The sequence below is a fragment of the Tursiops truncatus genome, chromosome 14 (assembly GCF_011762595.2).
Source record: "Tursiops truncatus isolate mTurTru1 chromosome 14, mTurTru1.mat.Y, whole genome shotgun sequence".
Classification (NCBI taxonomy): domain Eukaryota; kingdom Metazoa; phylum Chordata; class Mammalia; order Artiodactyla; family Delphinidae; genus Tursiops; species Tursiops truncatus.
In genome coordinates, this window is record NC_047047.1 from 7,834,031 (window position 1) to 7,857,877 (window position 23,847).

A 23,847-nucleotide genomic window follows, 5' to 3' on the forward strand; every position below is an offset into this window, starting at 1 on the left:
TGAGTGTAATACGCGGCCAGGGCGGGGGACCTCCCATCACTGCTCTGCTTCCCTCCCTAACTCCACACCCACCCCAACAGTTCCTCTTCCCAAGAATTCCCACGTCTGTCCTGTCACGAAGGCTCCTTCTCTGCGTCCCAGAGAGGCCTCAGGAGGCATCCGCCCAGCCTCCCAGGCGGCGAGTCCCCAGTGACCGGGGTCTGCAGTGATGAGGTCTCCCCGGCCTTCGACGCCCAGCCATGAGCTCTGCGTCTGGTCTCAGCTGAACTAGGTCCCCTTGCGAACCCAGGAGACTTCAGTCCTGCACCATCCAGACTGTGGCATTTCACCTTTACGAACTGAAGTCTCGCTGGGTTCAGGACCAAGACCATGAAAAGAGAGACGCCACAGGTCTTCAGAGCAGAGATGTGAGCCGCCGGCCTCTCACTGCACAGAACTGACTCCGGTTTGGGTTTTATTCCCCTTCCTTCCTTCCTTCCTTTTCCCTCCCTGGAGGCACCTTTACATTTTCTGTTTCCTTTACTGAGACATCAAAATTGGGGTTTCTAAGGCTCTCACCTCCTTACTGTCCAGCCTCAAAATTTTACTATTATCTCACTTACTTAAGAGTTACCACGTGTTACATTGGTTCATGGTCTCACTGCATTAGAAAATAAACAAAGCGCTATCCCTGATGAAAAGTTTTAAATCTCAGTTCTAGAATTCCACAAAGGTGAAGGTAAACTATGGGCAGTTCAACCAACAGGTTGCTTTCCAAAAGCCCATGTATAAGTTACTTGGAACCGAGAGAATATTTCTCTTCATATAAAATCACCATTAAGACGGGACTTAAGATTCCAAGCTAAGCGGCAAATGTCTATTTAACAGGTTTGTTCTTTTGCCAATTTAAAATAAGAAAAATGTTATAATGATACAAGAAAATCAAGTGTGGGTTTACATGTGCATCTAAATGCAAGAAAATCAAATGTGAGTGTATGTGTGGGGATATAGGCAAAAATGCTGTTACTTCAGGAAGAGAAGCTTTACATCAAGTCCACAGAAGTGAGTCCACGGGGCTGAGAAGAGCCTAGAATTCTGCTCACTGCCAAGGGGGGGGACGCTGATGATTCTGGGTCTCCCCTCCAAGCCACCGCCCCACGTGGGACAGCACTGCTGGCAGGTCTCAGGTTTAACCGCTAAAACAGGGAAGGGCAAGGAGAACGGAGCTACACAGGTGGAGAGGCCAAGTTCACAGAGTGGGGAACAGTAAACAGACAAGGGGGGAGGAGGGGTGTACGAGGCATCCGCGGTGAGTATACACAGGGTTGTGAGACAAGGATTAGAGAGAGAGAGATGGGAATAAGACTGTGGGTCCCTATCAGAAAGGATGCAGGAGGACACTGTCACCTGCTGCCACCCCAGTCACCCCGTGAGTTTGGTGGCTGGTCTATCACCGGGCTAGGCCTACCTGGCGTAACTTTGTGAGGGGCTTTGTGGACAGAAAGACCTGTGAGTCCTGCTCTGCCACTGACCACTGGGCAGCCTCACTTCTCTGCGCCCCAGTTCTCTCACCTGCAAAATGGGAGGACAGACGCGTGTGATTCAGGGCGTATGAGAGGAAGCCGTGCACGGCAGCCAGCGCTCGGCAAGGCTCCAGGAGGGCGGGTGGCTCATGAAATCAGTGACAGGGGACGTGCGTCACCCGTCTTGAGCCGACAGGCCCTGGCGCACAGCAAGTGCTCAGTAAGGTCAGCGTAAGAAAGCTAACAACACAAGGTCCCTTCCTGCGCAGCTGGGAGAGGAGGGAAGACTCGGCGAGGTGGGCAGGGGCCGGCCTGGGCCTGGAGCCAGGGAGTCAGAGGGAGACCAGGGCCCGGAGGCCAAGCAGCTGTCCACCTGAGGGCTGGGCAGAGGCCAGGCCTACACCGGGAGGAGAAACCCCAGGCCCAACCCGAGCGGGGGCTCAGTGTAGAGAGGGATAGCAAGCAGGCCCACTTCCTGGGGACGGAGGTAACTGGGTCTAGTCAGTCACCAGGGACCTGAAAGCCATCAAGTGCGGGACTTCGGGGACCCATGACCAGCCACTGAGGGGACTTCAAGGACCTACAACAAGCAACTGAGGGGTCTTGGGGACCCACGGCCAGCCACCAAGGCGGGGGAGAAAAGGAAGATGAGCTGAAGATACAGATAACTGACTCAATTCTGGTCTCCCTCTGACTCCGTGGCTCCAGGTTCGGGAACAGGGACCGCCATGAATTTATTATTATTTTTTAATTATTTTTTATACAGCAGGCTCTTATTAGTTATCTTTTTATACATATTAGTGTATATGTCAATCCCAATCTTCCAATTCATCCCACCACCACCCCCCTCCCCCTGGACCACCATGAATTTTCATGTTATTTATACTATGTAAGTATAAATAAATATGTAATAGAGGCATATCTATTCATCTTCAAATCAAAGACGACTTCTCTCAGTCCACAATCGGGAAATGACCTTTTAGACGTCTGTCCTCCGGCTCCCCTCCCCCCAGGGCAGGAGTGGTAGGTGTTGTCTGCTATTCTTTCCCTTTCGCCCCCTTGACATCCTGGCACAGGCAGGCATTCAATAAGTGTTTGTCACATCAATGAGCCAATTATTTGCACAAATCCCAATTATTTGCACAAATCCCACTATTTCTTCCGGGTATTAACACAATCCCTCCTTCATGTCACCTGGCCTTGCTCATGTGACTTCTCCTTGCTGGGACCAGGAACTCACACTGAACAAGGACCCCTCACACAGACCCTTGCTGGGCCATTTCACCCAGGTGATACCATCTGACCCTCAGGCTGTTCTGTCCTCAATTCACAGATGAGGACAACGAGACTGCCCAGGGCCACCTGGCCACAGTGAAACGAACTCACTCATCAACAAACGTGCCCCTAGCGAGGTGCCGCACAGGCCCCTGATCCGAAGCTCTTACTTTTCCAAACCAGTGTAACACAGGAAGACGACTTATCTGTTCATTGAGTGCATGTCCAGCAAATGGCCCTCCTGCAGGTCCAGGAGGAGGACGAACCGTGGCCGCCTAACAGCCTCAGCTGTGCCAAGCCTGGGCTTCCTCACTCTGTCTGCTGTGTCGGGCGGTGCCCTCCTCACCAGGCTGCTGCGCCACGTGGGAGGCCAAATAGTGCCCCCCGCAAAGATGTCCACGTTCTAAGCCCTGCAACCTGTGAGTGTTATTTACATGGCACGGACTTTGCAGATGTGATTAAGTTGAGGATATTGAGGTAAGAAGCTATCCTGAAATATATGGTGGACCCTAAATCCCCATAAATGTCCCGAGAAAAAGGATGCTGAGGAAGATTTCAGACGGAAGAGAAGAAAGCCATGTGACGGAAGCAGAGGGAGGCACAGTCACAGAGAAGCAGCTACACAGCTGGCGCTGGATGGAGGAGGGGGCCGTGAGCCAAGGAAAGCCGGCTACCATCTGGACAAGGCAAGAAATGGATTCTCCTCTGCAGCTACCATGGCCCTGCTGATACCCTAATTCTGGCCCTGTGACGCTAATTTGGACTTCTAGCCTCTGGAACTGTAAGAGAAAGAAATTTCTTTTGTTTTAAGCCGCCAGGTTCGTAAGAATGTGTGACAGCCGTCCTAGGAAACTGATACAGGGGATGAAGTGGGAAGTATGAGCGAAGCCAGCAGAACAGGGCCCGGCACACAGCAGGAGTTCGAGAACCTCAATTCGTGAAGGACGGTTCCTGCCACCTCCCTGGACCATGAGCCAGTCCTTCAAGCTATGCAAAAGAGCTACAGCCTTATGCTGCAGTGAGCCTGCTGACATTTAAAAACCTCCTTCACATATACTGTCTCTCTTGATTCTGTCTCAAGAGGGAGTTTCCAAGGCTGCCCAAACTCTTAGCTCATCCTACATAAAAATACAATTTTGCCACAGGCATTTGTCTTAAACACCCAGTACAATAACTCAGCTATTCCACGGGCGGCCTTTGCTGACCTCTCACAGAGGACCTCAGGCATCGTGAGCTGTGATCAGGGCCTCCTAACCTTGGATAAACACAGCAGAAGCGCTCCTCTCAGCCACAGGCCCTGCAGCTGCCAAAGGAGGGGCTGGAGGCGGGTCCCCAATGTGGGTGGGCCCCGAGAGCCCTGCCCTGCGGACCCGGGAGAAGGGCCAGCTGGGCCAGCAAAGGACCGGGTGGTTAACATCTGGCCCTCTGTCCCCTTCTCTCCATCTCTTCAGCCCTGGCTCCGCGGCCCCACTCTCGGTTTTCCTTCTTGAGGGGTGGGTCCCAGTGTTGAAACACACGATGTGCAATAATCCCACTTCCTCTGGCGCCGGCAGCTGCCCTCCGGGCTCTGCGCGGATGAGGCCCGGATCCTGGAGGCGCCTCTGCCCTCCCCCTGCCCCCATGCAGGGGCCCCGCCACTCTGTCTCCAGCCTGCGTGAGATCTGAAGACCATCCCTCTCTCACAGGCCGCGAGCAGCCCGCCACAAAGGGCTCAAGGCGGAGCCTCGAAATCTCAAGGGTGTCTTAATGAAAAAAATGAACAGAAAGAGGAAGCCCATTGGCTTCCTGAGAGCAGCCCTCTGAGCTGTCTTCTTTGCACCCGTTCTCGTCTGACCTTCTGCACGGGTGCAAGGGCTGGGCTCACTCATGGGAGACATGTGCCCTGGGCTCCTGACAAGACACCACCAGGGCAGACAGGGGACAGCAGCATGTCAGGACCGAGCCAGGGCAGAAGGAGGCGCCCCTCGGCGCTCCTCAGCCTGGCAGACCCCAGGGGCTCAGGCCTAACGTCCGCGCGCCCCTCACTCCCCTCGGAGGGCTCACAGCTCGGCCCTGTCCTGCGAGACCCCACCTGGGTCTTGTGCGCAGCCTCCCAGACACACTCCTGGGACGGCCCTGAGGGGTTATCACCGCGTCCTGCTCCCTGGAGCACCCCTGGGCCGTGCGGCCACGTTCCCCCCTCCTTGTGCCTGAAACCTCGTACGGGAGGGAACGTGAGCAGGCAGGTAGGTGTCAGCAGCCTCCGCCAGCCCACCTCCCGGGCCTGAAGGGGGGCCTCGCAGACGCCCCTGCCCACACGCACCCACTCCAGTGGCGAACTGCCAGGGCCGCCTGGCAGACTCAGAAGCTGACGACGACCACCCAACATGACTCCGAGTCGTCCGCATGTACAGTGCCCGTGTCCGGATCGTTCCCTTCCCTTCCAGACACACAGCGTGATGGTGGGAGCGGCTGACACCCTGGGAGGGCACAGCCAGGAACAGCGTCAGCCCACCACCACAGCTGGAAATCGGCTCGATTCCCCAGGCGCTGTGCAGTCCCGGGCCCGGCTGTCAGAGACGTCCCTCCAGAGCCTCTTGTAGCACCTGCTGCTCAGCCCTGCAGGGCCAGGCAGAGGAGTGCCCCTCAGAGCCACAGTTCTTTTTTTTTTTTTTTTTAATTTATTTATTTTTGGCTGAGTTGGGTCTTTGTTACTGCGCGTGGGCTTTCTCTAGTTGTGGCGAGCAGGGGCTACTCTTCGTTGCGGTGTGCGGGCTTCTCATTGCGGTGGCTTCTCTTGTTGCGGAACACAGGCTCTAGGCGCGCGGGCTTCACTAGTCGTGGCTCGCGGGCTCTAGAGCACATCCTCAGTAGCTGTGGCGCACAGGCTTAGTTGCTCCGCGGCATGTGGGATCTTCCCCGACCAGGGCTCGAACCCGCTCCCCTGCGTTGGCAGGTGGATTCTTAACCGCTGCGCCGCCAGGGAAGCCCGGAGAGCCACTGTTCTTGAAGCTGAGGTCCAGGTAGCCTTGACCAGCCTCGTTCAGGATGCTACAGACCCGTTTGAAAAGTCTGTGTGTGACTAGAAGGCGATAATTCTAAAAAGCGTATCTTACAAATAATATCTAAGCAAGAAATAGTTACAGGCCAGGTGAGAATAGGAGGAAATGCGGAGGAATGTTCAAACCTCATCTAAGGCCATGCTCTCCTTCCAGCCAGGGTGATACTCCATCCACCCCTCAGAACAGGGTGGGGCAGTAACCACACTCGTGCCAAGCACGGGCTGGAAAGTGCCCACCACGCATCAAGAGAGATCTGCTTAAAGAATCTACAGTACAGCCTGGCAGGGTGACCCGGTGCAGCTGGGCCAAACAAAGAGAAACTATGTTCCCACGTGTAGAGAGTACCAGGATACAGTCAGCGCATAAGGGGAGGCCCCAGAGAGCATGGAGCGCGACAGCACCGGTGCAATAAAAAGGTAAACGTGAACATATGTACACATAAAACATACACATACTTGGCTGACTTGTACACAGAATACCTAGGGAAGAATACATGAGAAGCACATGGCATTGGTGGCTCCAGGGAAGGGATCTGGGTGGCTGGGGGATGGGGCAGGAGGCAGACTTTATCACATATCCTGCTGAACCTTATAATTTCTGAACCACGGAAGTGAACGCCTATTGGAACACATAACACAGGATGTCATCCCATTTGTCTAATCGAACTAAGAGCAGGCAGGTTTCGAGGACTCGCACCAAGTGACATTAGTGCAAGGATGGGGGACTTGAGGGGGCCGTACTCTGGGGCACTGTCACCCCAGCAGGTGGGGGAATGGAGGAGGGGGCCGTGCCGGTTTCTGGCAGTGACCCCCATCACCCCTCTAGCATCAGCACCCCTCGCTCTCTGCCTTCACTTCCCTCCTCCCCAACTGGACGCCTTCGTCCATGTCTTCCACCGACTATGTCACTGCAGTATATGGCACAGGGACACGTATGCTCCGAGTCCCAGAGCCCCAGAACCTTGGAGACCGAGCGTGCCTTAGCGGACGCAAGCCAAGCCCTGTTCCTGTAATCGCTCACTACCAAAGCCCCCTCCCCGGCCTCTGGCCAACGGGCTCGACCATGTTTCATGGCAGCTCCGCGCCCACTGCACAGAGACCCCACGAGATCCTAGGGAGAGCGTGACGGTGGAGAACGGGGGGCCACCAAAGCAGCCGCTTGGCTGTTTCATCGCAGGGAGAGGATCCTGAGACGCTGTATCCACTTCTAGGAACACATATCTCTGGGGCTCTGCATACCCCGGTGCTTCGTCTCTCTCACAGCCCAGTTTTCACAGGCCGTTTAGAATATTCTTCCCTGGTGCTGGTTTCATTTCTGTCATTTCAGAGACACGGCTTCACTGCCACCACTGCAGGATCTGGGGACATCCTGCCTGTGGTTGGGCACTTCGGCCACCCAGCATCAGGCCCCAGGGCTGGGCAGGGCTCAGGGAGCTGTGGTGCCCACGCCTGCTGGCCCAGCCCTGAGCGGAGACCAGGAAGCCAATTTTGGCCCACGAACCTGATTACTGCACAGGGGTGGTCATAAGAACACTGCAGTCTAAGGACCTTCTCAGACCACAGAAGACTAGGAGTTGCTTTTGTCATGTAAAATGATAATAATGATTCAGTCAATCAATCAATCAACCAAACAACCAATAAGATACAAACAAAACAGAATTTAAAAGTCTGATAAGGGACTTCCCTGGTGGTCCAGTGGTTAAGACTCCACGCTCCCAATGCAGGGGGCCCGGGTTCAATCCCTGGTCAGGGAACTAGATCCCACGTGCATGCCACAACTAAGAAGTCCATATGCTGCAACTAAAAGATCCCGCGTGCTACAACGAAGAGCCGGCACAGCCAAAATAAATAAATATTAAAAAAAAACAACTCTGGGGCTTCCCTGGTGGCGCAGTGGTTGAGAGTCCACCTGCTGATGCAGGGGACACGGGTTCGTGCCCCGGTCCGGGAAGATCCCACATGCTGCGGAGCGGCTGGGCCCGTGAGCCATGGCCGCTGGGCCTGCGCGTCCGGAGCCTGTACTCCGCAACGGGAGAGGCCACAGCAGTGAGAGGCCCGCGTACCGCAAAAAAAACGAAAAAAACAACTCTGAAGAAACTCCGGGGTGGGATGAATGATGTCCCGAATCTTGAGCCAGTCCCGCCCCTCCTGAGCCCCCTTCCTGACGTGTTACCCCATCCTGCCCACACTTCTCTCCTGAGTCCCCCAGCTCGAGACACCACCCCCAGCCTTGACACAAAACTCATCTTTCCGTGAAGCCCTGTGATTCCCCGCAAGGCCCAGGAGAGGAGGAGGCCCCCCTTCCTGTGCGCCCTATCCTCCCGGCTTCTCTAAAGTCCCTAGGATTCCACTCACAACCCTGTGCATGTGCAAACAGAATTCCTCTTTTAGGTTCACTAAATTTAGGAAGCAAACATCCAGGCTGACCAAGCCCTGAGGTGTGGCTCCTTCCTCCCAGAGGGGCAGAAGAGCCTTAGGTTCCAGCCAGCGGGGTGAGGAGCGTGCGCTGAGGACACTTCAGGTGCAGGGGGACAAGCTGACGGGCTTGGTTTCACCTTGAGAACTTAACTGGGACGACCACGGGCTCTGGGCTCACCTCCCTTTCTTAAGTTAGACTGAACCCCAACTTGATATCCAGGTAACAGGCTATGTTCCCAGGAGAGCCTGAGGCTTTCCTTTCACTTCTGACAATGGCGTAGTAGCTTTTTTCTTTCGTTCATTCAACAAACATTGATTACACACCGATTCTGTGCCAGGCACTGTAGGATGCTCTTGGGAATAGAAAACTGAGCTATTGTCCCTGCCCTGAAGGACGCTGATGCCTTAGGACACCCCAGATCTGCTGTGTTCACTGGGCATGTCCCTTGAGAACAATCTTCACACTGGTGAACACCACGTGGGACATGACATCCCCATAAAATGCAGTAAAGCAGAAGTGCACCTCTTAAGCAATTCCTCCAGACCCTTAAGGAGTTACTGTTAAGGAACTACACACCAGGAAGGAGAGGGTGAGAGGACCTCCCGACCATGGGGCTCAGGGGACCCAGCCACTCAGCACTCCCCACACCAGCTCTTCAAGGTGCCCAGAGTAGATTATCTTACTTTGATGCTGTTTTTCCTCTTAGCTGCCCAGCACTCACCCGCCTCATCTGAACCACAGTTGCCTACACACCGTTAAAGTGACCATGCCACCCACCCTCTCTCAGGCCACTCAACCTGGGGGGCAGGGGGTGGCAGAGAGACCCACACCAGGCACTCAGGGTATCTAGTTCCTCAGCATCAAGGGTCAGTCCCTGACCAAGGACCATATCCTGCGCCCCCATGGGTGCTCCCTTCACACTTCAGTGTCTCTGGGCCTGTGCTGTTGCCGTCTGGAACTCAGATGTTCCCCGAGTGCCACTATGTCCCCGGCAAGGGTTACCAGGCCGGGGGCCACACGACCTGTGCTGACAGCCCCCTCCCACAGGCAGCAGTGCTTTCCAGGACTCCCCCAGCCCACCCCGTGACAGCGCCTGCCCCTTCAACAGGGGGAGACGAAACATGTTAATCAGAACCACCTGCCTCCAGCAGGGCTTCACTTTCTGCATTCACACTGCATACTTAGGGTGTCCCAGCAGTCTTTGTTTCCTCTGAAAAACACATGCAGCCTCTGGTCACCGGGGCACCTGTGGAATGGGAAGGCAAGTCGCAAATAACACAGGGACGGGCACACCCGTGACGGGAAGGAAAGGTAGTTCGATGAAGTTCGACGGTCACCTCCCGCAAGCAAAATATTTCACCCACAAACATGAAAAAACAAACTATGTTTCTACTGAGAAAGAACTGGACAGCAAAACAATCTGGGAGACCAGCACCGGCTCAGGCAGCGGAGATGCTGGGGTGAGAGGAAAGACGCCCGGTTCATCCACTGCCTGCGGAGCTGCCCCTGGGAGAGAAGACAAGAAAGGGTCTTGGGGTGGTCCTTGCCTTTTTTAAAAGGCGAAGTTAAGAAGTCTTCAGAGGCCAGGAAAAGCTGTTATTACACACGAGCAGATTTTCATCGTTAGCTTTGGAAACACAAAAGGAAGCTCCTGATTTCAGGAGCATGAGTTCAGGGAGTGTTTCTGGTAAAGATGCTTGAATACGTGCACATCCAGACCCCGAGCCCCCGGGGATTCCACTCAACCAGAAAGTAATGCGCGGCCCTTCCAGAAGCTCAACTTCCGGGGGCTACTGCCTCCTTGCAGGGGGGTGGGGAGGGGGAGGGGCGCGTGGGCATGCACACGCACGCACAGTGAGCGTGTATACACGTGTGCAAGCGGCAGGCGTAAGTGCACGCCTGACTGGCGTGTGAGCACACGAGAGGTGTGAGGCACGTGCTGCACACAGGCGTTGGACTGGGGTGGGGGGAAGGTGACGGGAGCAGCTGGCCTGGCCAGCTTCACCCAGATGTGCAGCAGACACACGCTACGCCCAGCGGCTGGTGGCACAGGGAGGGCCCCAGGCTCCTCTTATTCCTGGGTCTGCCGTCCGACCATCCGAGAGGTTTTGAGTGTAGGCACTGCTCGCACATATATCCTTCTTAAAATGCAAATGCCTCGAAGAGCAGAACACAGTCGATTCCGCTGACACCTAGAGTTATGGGATCCCTTTCATCGGACAGAGAGCGAGGCACTTGGGATCACCCTTCTGCAAGGAAAAGCAGAATGAGGAGGGAAAGAGGCAGGAGAGATACAAGCAGACCCAGGCGTCTCTCAACTCCGCTGGCGAGGCCGGCCCTCCCCCAACCCTCTGGGGAGGGGGCATGTCCGTGGCAGGCTCAGGGCGAGGATGGCTCTGGAAAGAGAAGCTCTCTGCCTCTCCCAGGCCCTCCCACTCCAGGCCTCTTCCCACTCAGGGCATCTCGCCCACTGGCCCTCGCCTGGATCTCACACTCTGCCTGAAATCCCCACGCCCAGGCAGCCCTTGCCTTCTGAACACACCCATGGGTCCAGAAATCCGGAGGGAGCTACTGGGGAAAAGCAACTCCAGTCTGCGGAGCTCAGCACTGGCCCTGAGAACTCAGATTAGACTTCTACCATTTCTGTTCTTTAAATGAGGAAGTGGAGGCACAAAAGGAACAGTGACGTCTTTCAGGCTCGAGTATGAAGGCCCATGTGGAAGTGAGAAAGGTCTTAGGCCCTTGAGTTTTTAGCTAGACGCCCGCGCCTGGTTTCTCCACAGAAATTTTGCCAACACTTTCCCAACAAGCACAAAAACTCATCTTTCAAAACAGATAACAACTTGCAGGCAAGACACAGCTAGTTGTGCCTCCGATGTCCATTCTTCCCTTCCTCCTTAGAAACAGGCCCAGGACCCTGACTCGGTTGGCATGGGGTTGCGTGCCTCCTTGGCATCTAGGTGTGGCCAGGGGTTCAGCTCTTGCCAACAAGATACAAGGACAGAGCTCGACGAGGAGTTCTCAGGAAGTTTGCCTTCCTGCGGCCTGGTGTCTGGAACGCCCACGAGCTCGGTGTACCTCTAGCCGCCGTCCTGGACGTGAGGCCTGGGCTTAGGGATGGTAGGGCACAAGCTCTGATTGCCCACCTCCAGACCTCAGTAGATAAAGAGAAATAAATGCCTACTTTAACTAAGCCTCTTTTCCTTCCGATTTGTTCTGTTACACACGACCAGGTGTTAATCCTAACAACTTTACCATTTCTCACTTATATCCAATGGTGGAGAACGCCACCATCCTGGAATGCTGAGAGCTGGGGATAAGGAAGGATACTATTTTAGATTTAAGTTCATTAACAGTCCCATTTTCCCCGAAAGAGACCTTTAAACAAAGCATTCTCAAATTTACCCTGGGCTCCAGGCTAGGGTGAGTACATTCTCACAAGACCCTATAAGCATAAGAAGATTCACTTCGTTATAGAGTTATTTCATAAAACAGTTCCTTCCTAACGCAGTCAACACTTATAATCCTAAAAAAGCTACAACCAATCCTACTTCCAGGCCTGCCCCACTACCAAGCTCAGAAAGACTTAAAATACTGAATTCCTGTTTACTGCCCCAAACATTTAATAGCTTGGCTTGCATATTCAGTCCAGACAAATCTAGGTTATGAGGTAAAAATAGCCCCTTTTTATTCATTACAGTTAGTCCACTAAACTAGGTTCACAGTCTAAGCCATGGGCTGCTGGCTGCCATGACAAACACTGGTACAACCCTTAAGAGTTTAGGGAACAGCCAACCTACGGGTCTCTAACACTGGTCAGACCCTGTCACGTCCAGTTCCAAGGAATGATACAGCGATTTATGGCCCTGGAATTTGATCGTGTCTCATCTAATCCTGTTTGAAATGAGTCACACCCACTACAGCTTAGAACCCTCTTGGCCACAGAAGGTGCTGAGGCTGCGCTGGCTGCTGCGACGAGGAACGAACCTGCACACTAGACGGCGTGACCTGATGCCCTGAGAGCACACGGGGTCACAGCCCGATCGGCAAGTCCCCAGTGCAAAAGGCTTATGTTGTCCCAGGCCAGGAACTGATGGAGATTAATTTTAAAACCCGGAGCTTCTTAACCAAGATGGCGGTACGACTGTCACGGAAGCATTCTTTCTCTTTGAGCCAGTGAAACAACCCTGCACAAGGCCCCTGCTTCCCAATCCATCTGCTGGCTTTTCTTCTGTCTTTGACCAACGAGGTGAATACCTAGCTTGGTAAAGATATTTGACTAATTAAAGAATGATTAAGTAATTAAGTTGACTCAAAATGCAAAGATCATCCTCCCTCTGCTGAAGTTATTCAAAATATCATAACAGCTCGAAGGCACCTATAATGATAATCACAAAACACGTGTCTTGAGAAATCACACGCAGAACACCAACCATTTCCAAGATTATTTTTGCTATCAAGACACGTTCCTGTTCTCACGGGCTCAATGGCATTTCAAGGAGACACACAAGGGCTTCCCCGGTGGCGCAGTGGTTGGGAGTCCGCCTGCCAATGCAGGGGATACGGGTTCGTGCCCCGGTCCGGGAAGATCCCACATGCCGTGGAGCGGCTGGGCCCGTGAGCCGTGGCCGCTGAGCCTGCGCGTCCAGAGCCTGTGCTCCGCAACGGGAGAGGCCACAGCAGTGAGAGGCCCGCGTACCACAAAAAAAAAAGGTCAGGGATGGCTAAAAAGAAATAAAATAGGTCAAAAACAGAGTAAAAAGGAGGTCAGAGAGACGTAAGTGGAGAAGTCAGGGAAGGATGTCAAGCTGCCAGAGAGAATCCAGAGCTGAACCAGACAATAACTGTGCATAAATTATCAAGGCAAAATATCAGAGAGTAGAGTGGTCTCCATCAGTCCATGGAGAATGACAAGGATCTGGGCTTCAACATAGAGTGCAGTTGCACTGGGGGACTTCCTGCAAAGAGCCTCAGAGTCGGGGTGTGGGGATGGGGCACAGGTGGAGGAGCCAGGGGCGGCACCGGATGCTCTACTTGGACCAGGAAGAGTTTGGTCTGCGTGGTACACAGGGAGCGTCCATCTCCACGGACACGCCCGGGGTCCTCCAGCATCTCTGACACGAAGCTTCTCCATTCTGGAAAGCTGCTGCTGAGTCACTACAGAGCGGAGGGAAAGTGAAAGAGCACGAGGCAGGAGGTGGGCTTCCAAGGCCACAGACTCCAGAAGCACTTCCCTAAATAGACTTCATGTATGTCTGTGTCTGAGCCTGAGGCCCACCAAACCAAGCACACACAAGACTTCGCCCATGCAGCCCTCAGGCACCATCACAGTTCCACTGCGATGCAGGATTGGGGGCCAAGGGGGCAGGAATGCAGGGACTGACCTTCACTAGATGAACAAGGAAGGAGAAGGTAACACTCAGGCCCGACTTCCCCAAATCACCTGCAAGCCGGGGGTAAAACCCAAACGCGCCTTCCTCCTCCCCCAGGTGGGCCTGTCGACCAGCAGGGTGTTTCCGCAAGGCCAACCCACTCACCCACCACTCCTCTTCCAAGCCAGAGCAGTAACAACGCGTGGAAGATTCTGGGGCACCTTGAGGCTGCTTGGCACACGCTCCACCAATGACTCCATTTTACTGGCCATCTGATCAGCACCCAATTAGGCAATGCGATCATACGGTTTAACGTGTGTTTACGCAGAACACAGTCGAAGCAATGACTAAGAAATGTGAAAATACTTACCATTCCACTGCACACAATCACAAGTTTCTATGTGCTTTAGAGAAAAAAAAAAGTGTCAGTAGAAGACAGCTGGGTCAGTGGCCACCTGACTAAACATCTATGAGCCCAGGCCACTCTCACTTCCCTCTTCCCACTTCTGCCCACATCCTTCTCCTCTGACCTTTGCCGGCAGTCCCCTACCTCTCAAAACCTCCTTCTTCTGCAGCATTTCCCTTTAGAGGTGCCCTGGGAAGGACTGAGAGATGGGATGCACTCTAGCCTTTTGAATACGCTTTTTAGAACAGGGGCACAGTAGGAAAAAGGGTAATCGAGACTGCAAAGTCGAGAGGGGAAACGCCGGACCTCCTGCGAGACGGTACCTTCCCTGGACCGGCACTGGTCCAGAGCTGCAGTGCCCAGACCTCTCCTGCTTGTATCAATACTATTTAATCCACACAGCACCCGCCCCCATCCCCGTGAGCCAGGCACCTTCCGCATTTTACACATGAGAAAGCTGACTCAGGTTCTTGTCCAGCACTTTCTCTTCCCACAATCCAACTTGCCCCCCTCAAAAAACAGACACTGACACCCCGAAGCCATTACTGCGTATGCTTTGTGACACAAACCAGACTAACCCCGGCGTGAAACAATGCATATCACCCCGTCCCAACGGCAGCCAGGGCGACGTGGGAGCTGTCCTGTCACTGCTCACAGGCAACAGTGGGGCCAGCCTCCAAACAAGCCAGACGCAGACACCTGTCCACATCTGTCTCCACCTCTACCCCCTTTCCCCGCCCTCCCTCTGTAGGTCACCATATGCTGATCCGCCCTGTCAGAAGGATGGGTCAGGCGTCCAGAGTCACATTTTAAACCTCTGAAAAGTCGACACACTCCCTGCCACGGCCTCCCCAGTCTCAGAGTGGCCAGGCTGAGGACCCCCAACATCTTCAGGAGGATCTGGTCCAGGTGGTCAAACACCACAAACAGTAAACCAGAGTGAGACCAGGAAGTTCAGACCCCTCCCTGCTGTCCTTGGGGCTCCAGCTCCACTCCCCCGGCCCACACCGCTAAAAGGCCCTTCTCGTTTCCCATCCGTGGCTCTCCACCTGGAGTAAGCCACGCACCCCCCCCCCGAGGCCCCCTCCCCGGCAAAAGACCCCGTGTCCGTCCGTACACGTCCAACGGAGCCCCCTCCTCCCCGTGCTCAACCCTCGGATTTAATACTTTTTGAAAAAAACCCACAGGAAGAAAAAATCACACCGTGACAATACCCACACACACACGTGCAAGTCACTACCTGTGGGATCAAAAAAATGCTTACCCTCCCTGTAGGAAATATACTTGGATATTTTCTATTTTATTTCAAAAACATTTTTAATGCCGGTTACAATCTCAAATTGATGTCACAAACCACTGCCGTCTGAAGACACTATCCTGGACCCTCCCCAGGCCCCCTCCCCCTGGGCTGCCCTTCCTTCCTGGGCCGTCAGCACCGATGCAGAGGCGCTCAGCGTGAGGTTCCCATACATCACTTTTGTGTATCAGGATGAACCTTGAAAGCCGTGCAAAGTCAAGAAAATCTAGAAATACCTCGGCTCCCTAGTTCCAGGAAAGGTCTGGAACAGTGGGCTAGTCTGATCCCACGAATCACACCATGGAGGCGGCTGTTTTACTCCACCCGAGCGTGAAGGTGAGGCTGTGCCTCCGAAAGGGGACGATAAAGCAGGTCGCACCCCACTGCCATTATAAATAGTCCCTGAGGCTGCCGCCCCTCCAGGCCCGTTCCTTCCGCGTTCCCCAAGCCCCTCCTAACGGCACTGCTCCCTGTTTCTTCCTAATTGAGTGAGAAGTAGCAGCAGGTGCAAACCCCACACACCTGAACACGCTTAGGAAAGTGAGCCAGCAGGGCCCGCGCACCCCATCCCCACTGGGCCAGAGAGAGAAGCTGGGGCCGGCGCTCCCAACGCGGCCCCCTTCAGTGCCGAGTCCTGCAGGGAGGGCATGGGCCCCGCTCAGAGGGGCTGGAGAGACTGCGGGCACGGGAGCTGGGACACTCAGCTGGGCCCATACACTGCGGCAGGGGGCCAAGGAGGGCAAAGCCGCCCACAGGCTCCTTAAACGCTCTGCACGCCCCTCGGCTGACACCGTGGGCTGACCTCCCAACTTTTCCCTCCCGTCCGCCTATTCTGGGAACTGTCCTCTCTGGATTCCGGAAGCACCAGCTCCATATCCAGCTGAGGAGTGGGGGGGTGGTCTTGATTAGACTAAGGGAGCAATTCTCAAACTGGACCCTGCATCAGAATCACCTGGAAGGCTTGTTTCGCAACAGATCGCTGGGCCCCAACCCAGAGTTTCTGAGTCAGTCGGTCGGTTGGGGCCTGAGACTGCGTTTCGGACAAGTCTCAGGTGGTGCTGATGCGGCGGGTCTGGGGGCCACATTCGGAGGAGCGCTCCTAAGTCAGCCGGCCCACAGCCTCCTGTTCTGGGTCCGGGGAGGCCACATGATGCTCACTGCTCCCACAGACCGGAGGGAGGACAGGCAGACCCTGTGGCTGGGGACTGGCTGGCGTGTCTCCTTCACGCAGTCTCGCTGACGCTAAGGACCATCTCATAACTGCGGGGACGCTGACCCTGGGATGAAGCATCTAGGTCCTGATGAAACTTCAAAACTGCTGCTAGAGTAGGACTCCAGGTCTGTGAGACAGTAAACGTCCTCATTGCTGACTTGGCAGCCAAAAGCACCCCAACTGACCCGCCCCATAATCCATAACCCCAGGGAGACTCCTGAACTGGGCATCCTCATTTCCTAACAGGACCTGTTCTCTCAGAAACACGCACCTGCCTAAATGCATTTCTTTTGCTCTCCCAGAATATGCACACCAAGGTCATCCGTCTTGAAAGCTCTAATTCATGGGTTAGAGAATGCACCACTTGAAATGCAAGCAACACAGGACGGGGAAGGAAAGGAGTTCCACATCTTGGAGTGAGTTTTATCAGGCAGCTACTGTAACAGCCACTGATGCCAGACATTCAAGGGCACTGGTGGAGGCATGGGGCAGGGAGCAGGGAGGGAGGCCGGGGGTTTCAGGAGACCTCAGAGTCCTGTCTGCAAGCATAAGAGAAGGGGCGCTGCAGGGGCTCGAGGTCAGGAGAAAGAATAGGTGTCTGAGGGACAGGCTCTGAGGAAGGGAGCTGAGGGGAGCTGGCCGCTTGGCCCCTCCAGTGGTCCCCTCCCCTCCTCCTGGAGGCCAGAGGACACCTGTCTGTTCTCCTGACCCCATTCCAGAAAATGGACACCTCCTCTTTATCCCCAGAGCATGCCCCTCCCCACCAGATACTGCCTGCCTCTGAGACCCTCCCAGGTGACCCCCACTGAGCAGACCGCACACGGAAAGGCCTGCAGTGTCTCAGCTGTCCCAGGTCAGCAGCTGTGGGCAGACAGGAAGGGCCAACTGGGCTAGCTGGCAGGCCCATGACAGGGCACAAACAAGGTCTGTAGAGAGAGGATACAAGCACACAGCACCCAGGGGCCCTGGGTTCCCATTTCCCGGCCGGGTCATGACAAAAGGGATGGTTAAGAGATTAAACTCAACCAGAAGAGGCTGCGCTAGTTCCACGCGGCCTCCCACACGTGCTTTCCATATAGACTCATCCTAAGGTACATCCCCTGGGTTTTCAGCAGGCATCAGGCGCCACTGCACACACCTGACGTGTATTAACTCATTCGAGCCCCCAGCAAAGCCTCTGGGTTTGCTGCTGCCATCAGCCCAGTTTTGCGGGTGAGAAAACTGGGCACAGAAAGATGAAGCCACTCGCCCAAAGTCACACAGCCAGTTGGAGACCTACAGGAAGTTTGACTGCAGAGTCCACAATAGCTCCAGGAATAAAATAGATGGTTTTGAGAGATGTGTATGTTCACCAAGCAGGACTGAGTAAAAAAGCCCTTTACTGAGACAGAAATTGTTGATACTGAGGACTCCAGGTAACTGATTTTCACGTCCACGCTGACACATAAAGCATTCATTTCAAAATCCTGTGAAGGGAGCTACGTAATTTCGTGGAGACGGCACTAGATCCAGACAGACCCGGGTCTGAATCCCGGTTCAACCACTTACAATCACTCCCAGGTGGGGCCTTAATCATGCCTCGCCTCAGCCACCCCCTCAACACCACTGGCCTTCTCCCGGGACCTTGCTGAGAACGCATATGGACGCTTGGCCCAGGGCCTGGAACGTAGGGGTGCTCAGATATGTTAGTTTCCTTCTCCTTTAGGATGAAAAATGCATCACCCTTAAAGGAGACATCAAAGGCTGCTGAGAATAAAGTCCGAAGTTATAGTACCTTCCACAACCCAGCAAGATAACCTCATAAGAAAAAATGGTCAAAAGGTATGAACAGGCTATTCACAGAAGCTAAAATATGAACTGGCAAGAAAAGGTTTTCAATATTTTTGGTAATTTGGGAAATGTAATTTAAAAAGTAGTGTCTTCTTTATCCATTAGATTGGCAAAAATTAACAAGATTTATACTCTTCAGTTCAGTGTTGGCCAAATTAAAGGGAAAGAGGCAATTCCACACACTGACGAATGCACAGAGTGATAAAGCTTCTTGGAAGGGGTGAGGGGGCGATGTGGCAAAGCTATCCATTTAATATTACTCTTTAACCCAGAAATTCTACTTCGAGGGATCCAGGAGACTGAAATATTTGTGTTGACAATGACGTGGTTCACAGATTCCCCACTATTTTTAGAGCAGAATATTGGAAACAACCTAAAAGTCCATCAATAAAGGACAGTTAAGGAAATAACAGTACACCCACACTCTGGCATACAGACCAAACTTTTCATGTCAGTGCGTATAGATCCCCAGGACATAGCATTAAATTTAAAAAGTAAAGCAGAGAAAATTTTGTATGACGTGTCTCCACTTATGTTTACAATGAGAACACCTGTCCACTGAAAAGGCCTGGAAGCAGCAAGGAGCACACCTAGCTCCCAGATCTGGGTTTTTCAGTATCATTCTCCACTAAAATGAACTTGGACTCTTTGGAGAAATGGCTGATTCCAGGGCTGGAAAGTACAAGCTGAGTCTTGGAGGTTTTGTGCCAGAAAGTAAAGAAGTCCTCAAAGATGATGAGAACACATCAAAAGGACAGGAGGGCCAGCTGGAAGGGGCTTCTGCAGGCCAAGTCTGGGACAATTTAAGCAGAAGAGTGGGTAATGAGCATAACAAACTATAATCTATTGTATAAAGCAGGAATTCATTCATGAGGGCGGAGACATGGTTAAACCAAAGAGTAAATGAGGGAGAAAGTAAAGTTCTTCCTTTTAGTACAATTCCAACTGATAAGCGTAGAAAGAAACATGGAATTAGAAAATCACCATCTGTCAACTATCGTAACTGATCTGGGTAAGCATCATCAATGGATTCTTAAACTAGTGGGTGAAAGTATGAGGAGTAACAGTATATTTACAGTCTCAAGTGATCTTACTATGAGATACATATTAACAACAAAGGGAAAAACGGTAACTTTCTGTGAGGGAATCTGACAGGCAGGATCTTAATGAAGTGATGACAGGACCAGTGAATGGGACTAATCAACAGCATATGCCTCCCACCGTGAGACACGCTAAGACGGCTGCAGCACCGCCCCGTGCCACACCTGCCAAAAGTGCATCATATGAATCTAGGCAGGAGGAAACCACGGGCAAACCCAAGGGGAGGGACATTATCCAAAACACAGGCAGTTGTCTTCAAAGATGTCAATGTCAAAGTCATGAAATACAAAGACAGATTCAGGAACTGTTCCAGATTAAAGGAGACTAAAGAGACAGGATGGTTTAAGGCACCACAGAATCTTGGATTTCCTTTTGCTCTAAAGTGGCCTACTGGCGAGATCTGAAAAAGACCTGTAGATTAAATAATAGCGTTGCATCAACATTTAATTTCCTGATTTCTAATAATCATGCTGTTGTTTTGTAAGAGAATGTCCTTGTTTTTATGAAATACACAATAAAGTATTTAGCAGTAAAGGTGTATCAAGTCTGCAACTTAACATTAAACATTTCAGAGAAAAGTAATCACACACACACACAAATATGAGAGAGGATAAACCAAATGTCAACATTCGGAGAATCTGGGTAAAGGATATCTTGGAACTCTTTGGATTATTCTTTCAACTTTTCAGTGAATCTGAAATACTATATTTTTTTAAAAAAATTTTTAAGAGAGCAAGGTATGCATATGCATAGAAAAATACAGGTCAATTCCTGGGGATTAAGTTCACAATGGTATTTTCCTTAAAAGCACAGAGAGACAAAATGAAGCAGGCCTACCCTGGTGTTACTACTGGTCTCCCTAGAATATGCTGTCCTCACAGAGCTTCTGTTCCAGGACACTGGAAAAAGCTGTTTTGAAGGATCTCTCAAGACTAGCTCGTTAACCAAGTTCCACAGAAGCAGCAACAACATAATCAAGGCTTCTTCACTGCAAATTTGTGCTATTTTTCCCTCAGTGAAAGCCACAGCATCCTGACACTGTGCGTAGCTGATGATGCTACAGGACCCTTCCTGGAATACATAATCTCTAAAGAAGTTTTTCATAAGAAACCAGGATAAAACAGTCTTGGTCCAAAGTCTCCCCCTCTACTGTGTCTTACTGGATTCTTGAAATGTTAAGACATGGGATGGGGATCAGTTTGTCCCACACACCCTTTTGCTTCCATTCCTCTGGTGCCCTTGCAGATTTGCTGGCTGAGGAGAATGCTCCCAGGCAGGCAGCTGGCTAACGGGACTTGAACGGTCAATAGTTCTATCATACACAACCTGTCTCTCTAGAGCTTTACAGCTTACAACCTCTTATGTATATTATTTGATTTCATCCTTCCCTTAAACTGATTTTTTTTTTTTTTTTACTTACTAATGGCATTAAGTCTAACAGCAATACAACAAAATATACAGTTTCCAAAAACAATGAGTTATAATGTCTACCCTTGACTTTGCGTCTAGCTGGGAGGCAGGACTTGCACCTGAGCAGACAAACACTCTGAGACAGCATAAGCCTAATGAAAAATAGTTGGATAAGTAAACCGGCTAGTGGAATTAGTACAACTAATTCTACCACTGAGCTCAGTAGAAATACAGCCCTCCTTTCTCTTTGTATTTTTCCAGCATTTATTCCTTTAAGCCCTGTCTTCAGGGCAAACCCTCCTTGTAAATGTAACTCTGGCTTGTTGTTACAGAGGCTTGTTTGCAAGACACCACAGGGAACCAGGCCTTGTGGGCTCCAGTTCGCACGCAACGCCGCCCCCCACCCCCCACCCCCGGACAGCATCGCGGTCTCCTGACACCAGCCCTCCAACACAACAACCACACTGACCTTCCCACACAAGCACCATCATCTCAACTTTCTTCAAAGAAACCAGTGAACTGACTCTTCCAGAAGTAAACATTTCAGCAAAGGACCCCCCAAACAAAGGCCCTAGCCTAAATCCAAAGACAAAATTCCTGTTAAAGAAAACCTGTTTTCAATCAAAGAAAAATTAGGCTTAATTCTAGGACAATCTATAGTTAGCCTATGCGCACTTACCAATGCCAACAGCATCTAGATTCCAAAACAAACTCAGCAAAGTAGGTTCTGTTCTCACCTTCCAGAGATGAGAAAATTGAGAACCAGAGTTAGCAACTGGCAGATTCAAGATTCACATCCAAGTCAGCCTGTTCGCTCTCCAACCCCACTGCCCACAGTCCGCCCCATCCACTGTGAACAGAGATGAATCAGGCAGAATCTCACTGCAACATTCAAACTGCCACCCCGCCTCCTACTCCCTCGGTTTAGATGCCCCTTTAAGGGGCAGGTGGCAAATCAAATTCGACTCTTCTGCAGCCTCTCAACACAAAACCCATTAAGTGGCAAAGCAAAAACACAAGAAGATGGGCTTTACAACCGCCTATACTTTTTTCTTATCCAGAGGAATATTTTTTTATGATCTGTCATTAGGGATGAAGTCGGGGCAGGAGGAATACATGATTATGTAATGTCACAGGGCAGGCAACAAGGGGAGGGAGAGCCGAGCCCATCACCGCTCCCTTCGCCCACAAACACGTAAATTAACCGTTGACGTTTTGAGTGTTTCAATCTCCTGTGGCCTACACATTCATGATTGGTTTTTCAGGAGACAGTCACAAACCCCTGCAGATTTCCCAGGCCTCAATTCATTGACTAGCAGAGCCATAAAGAAAGAAAATATCAAAAGCAAAGATGCCAGAACTGTTGTCGGGGACGGTGGGCCGGCAGAAAAGGGAAGAGTTTGGGAGGATGGGGGCCTACACCGAGGTGTATGTTTATTTTTACCCGGTTCTGTTTACACCCGAAACACCCCGAGGCCTCAGCGTCTGGAGTCACTAGATCCAGCCCTGGAGACGCACCAAGCAGGCGCCGCGACCTGGCCTCGGGGGCGCCACGTCCCGCATCCCGGCTCCCCGCCGCCCGCTACCCTCAGCCCGAGGCGGCCCGGGGCGTCATCCTGCTAGGGCTCGCCGGGGTCTGATCATTCTCCGAAGACGCCACCACCAGGGAACCGCTAGCTGTACGATTTCCATGACAACCGCCGGCGCCTTCCGCGTCCGGCGCGCCGGGTATCGGGATGCGCGCCGCGCCCCGCCGTTCCCCGCTCCGCCCGAGGAGCATCCAGGTCCCCGGTGGCTCCCGGCCGCCGCGTCGTCCCCGGCCCGGCCCGGCCAGGCCCACCTACCTGGCGCGTCCCGGCCCGCGGCGCCCGCGCCCTGCCGTCCCGCCGTCCTCGGTCCCGCCGGGCCGCGCGCCCGAGCCCCGCAGCAGCAACGCCGCCGCTGGGTCGCAAAGTCGTGGGCTGCAGCCGGGCTCCAGGTGCTCGTCCTCTTGTCCGGGTCCGCGGCGCCCACCCCAGCCGCGAACCTGCCGCCAGCGCTGCAGCGCCAAACCCGCCGCCCAGGCTGCTGCTGCTGCTACTGCTGCCGCTGCTGCTGCCGCCGCCGCTCAGGAGGCCACGCCGGCCCCGCCCCGGCCCCGCCCCCTCGCCGCGCATGCGCGCTCCACGAGCCCCGGTCTGGGCCGACCCCACCCGGCCGGTCCTCCTCCGCGGCTGCTCACGCAGACTTCTCTCGGCTTCCTGCAAGACCAGCTCTCAGCTGTGATCGAATCGCCTGCAAGGAGTTCTTGAACTTCTGCACTTTAATTGGACGATGGCATTTTCGCCCTCACAAATACTGAGGCTTGGAGGCCCCGACGCATCCCTGAGGAAGAAGACTCCTGAAGAGTCGCGACCCGGGAACCGCTCCGGCCGTTTGCCCTCCGGTGAGCGCGCTCCCCGGGTGCGGACTACGCAGTCCCCTGGCGAAGTTTAGGAAACTGAACATTCAGCCCAGAAACAAGCAAAAATTAAAATCATACTTTGAAGAAACAGATAAGCAAGAAGACAGAGACTGCTAACATCCTTCCAGATTGTCCTGGCATACTGTATAAATATACATTTACAGACTCTCACCAAATACGAGCTCCTTACACCTCTCTCCCAAAGTTCTATTTTTCCATGGCGGGGGCGCGGGGGGATGTGAAATAGAAGAGTCAGAAGTTTTGGAAGAAAAATCACTTTAATATAACCTTAAACCTTAATATTTCTGCTTGAGCAAGGGTAATACTGGACTGAATGTAAACATTAATCTTCATCTTTAAATTTTGTCAGAAAAAAAATTCTTAAAAATTCTTGAATGAGAACTAATTTAATTCAATAAACCAGAACCCTTCTCAGCTGGCCCTCACATCCCTCAGGTATAAAAACAAACATTTATAAATTACTTTAAAAAGAAAAGATTAACCTGTAAGAAATGAAAATTAAACAAAAATTCTCTAAT

General features: G+C 52.7%; 1 protein-coding gene across 9 annotated transcripts in view; it reads right to left on the reverse strand.

Moving 5' to 3' along the window:
- INPP4A (inositol polyphosphate-4-phosphatase type I A) overlaps nt 1–22,947 on the reverse strand; it is a 148,516-nt gene extending 125,569 nt beyond the window's left edge. For 4 of the 9 annotated variants that reach the window (XR_012325579.1, XR_004521711.2, XM_073791066.1 and 1 more), the window contains exon 1: nt 22,710–22,945. The gene's annotated coding sequence lies outside the window, so the exon portion shown is untranslated. Of the gene's footprint in view, nt 1–22,709 lie in introns of all 9 variants that reach the window. The other 5 variants (XM_033838123.2, XM_033838122.2, XM_073791068.1 and 2 more) reach the window with 3 other exon arrangements.
- Between the last annotated feature and the right edge of the window lie 900 nt (nt 22,948–23,847).